We start from the raw sequence: 1,994 nt of genomic DNA on the forward strand, positions 1-1,994 counted from the left end.
GAGAAGAATCCTGGAAATTGAAACGGGTGCTAAGCATGGCTTTCAGATACTCCAAAGGTCTTTGTACTTTGAGATTTTCAAGCTCCTCGCGAGAGAAACTGGTCGAACCAGTTGATTTGCTACTCCCTTGGACCCGGTCAGGAGCAGGTGGAGTGTTTCGCGTCGAAGTATGCTCGACCTCTGTTCGTTTCGACTGATTGTCCCCGTCTCTGGCAGCTCCATTTTCAGGGTCATCTTCGACCACAACCTCCATTTCAATATCACCACCTTGAGGTGCAACATGCAATCCTGGATGAGGAGGAGATTCATCTTCAGAGGCGTCACCCACTGTAGTGTCGAATTCTTCTACGGTTTGCATATCATGGTCACTTGTGGGGACATCTTCCTCTGGGGCTGTTTCCTCCAGAATTTTCTCAGGCGTTTTTTCGACAACTACTTGTTCCTAAAAATAAATTCTAAGATTTAGAAGGAAAGATGTAGGAAAGGTAAAACATATGCTGTCGAAATAAAAATTACCTCAGGAATTTCAGTATTAAAACTGGACTTCCCACGCCCCGTATCTGTCGACTGAGGTTTAGCAGGAGGAGTGCTGGCAGAATCCTTCCTGATTGGGTTAACGATGGATCTTTGGGAAGAAACCTTTGTGAGTTTCTTTTTCTTCTGAGGGGGAGGGATTAACTCCGGAGATTCGTCACCAGACTCTTCATTAGGGACTTTATCCTCTTCTTTCTCCTCTTCATTCTTCTTCTTTTGGATTGTTGAGGGTTTTCGACTTACCTAGTCATACCGGCCAAAGCCAGTTAGTTTTGAATAATGGAAGGGAAATAATAAGAAGAGAAAAAGTTTTGTACCTTTGTCGAAGGCTTCTTAGCAGTACTGGGCGACGCTTCGACAGCAGCTTTCTTAGCAGGGATCTTCACGGCTAAGGAAAGAAAGAAAATTCAGAAACAAATATAAGAGATACATGATAAGACAGTTAGAATAACAGAGAGAAAAATCATATTTTTCTGTGAACACCTTCAAGAATGGTATCTTCCACGCGAACGTGTTCTATTCCAATATGAAGGTGTCCCGGATATTCGCCCAGATGATACTTAGTCGGAACCACACGCTCAGCAGGTTTTTGATACTTTTGACGAAGAATTTTCATAAAATCCCCATAAAGGAACCAGTCTGGAAGTGGAAAACCAAACGCCACCCCAAAGTCAGCAGTTGGCAAAGGAGGAAACTTTGGTGGATGACAATTGAAAGCAAGGTCATAGCGCGCCTCTGGTGAAAGGTTGGAAGGCAATGACAGTTTTTTAAACTTCTCTGTCAATTTGCGTTTTAGTTCAGCCGCTGCTTCGCATATGGTTCGACTAAGATCATCAGGTCTATACGCAGTTTCAAAATATTTTTGAAATTTCTGTATTTCCTTAATATGTCGTTGAATACCTTTTTTGGTCCGATCCTGCACAAAAGCGAAAGCATTTGTCAAATGTGTAGCAAAAGCAGCTACGTCGAAAAATTTGTTGGAATAATAATCCTTCCACCATTCATCAAACTCAGGAGTGCATAAGAATGATGGTCGAAAAATAACTGGTCGAATGTCGAGAGAAGCATCAGCTAGTTTCTTCGACAGCTTTTTGCCTTCGTCTTCAGTATGAAGGGAGTTATAAAAGATGATGGACCCCTTTTTGGGGAATATAGGCAGAGGTTTGATTTGGATTAGACCAAATTGTCTAGAAACAAGGTTGGGTTGATAAACTATCAAAGCAATTTGGTTTTTGGTGGTGTTACGATAAGAAAAAAGGAGCCTAGGGGTCAGGAACGATTCCCAAACATTCAGAAATTTGTTTTCGTCCTTTTGCATCTCCAAGGGCAGTTGTTGGGTAAACCACTTAGGTCCAACCTTTCTATCAGCAAAAGGTGCCATGGTCGAAGTAAATTGATGACTTTTAGCAAACATCATAACATAGCCTTTAAATGCCTGTCGAAGGCTGATTCCTTCATCA

Source organism: Lathyrus oleraceus, chromosome 2 (genome assembly GCF_024323335.1).
Source record: "Lathyrus oleraceus cultivar Zhongwan6 chromosome 2, CAAS_Psat_ZW6_1.0, whole genome shotgun sequence".
Lineage (NCBI taxonomy): Eukaryota > Viridiplantae > Streptophyta > Magnoliopsida > Fabales > Fabaceae > Lathyrus > Lathyrus oleraceus.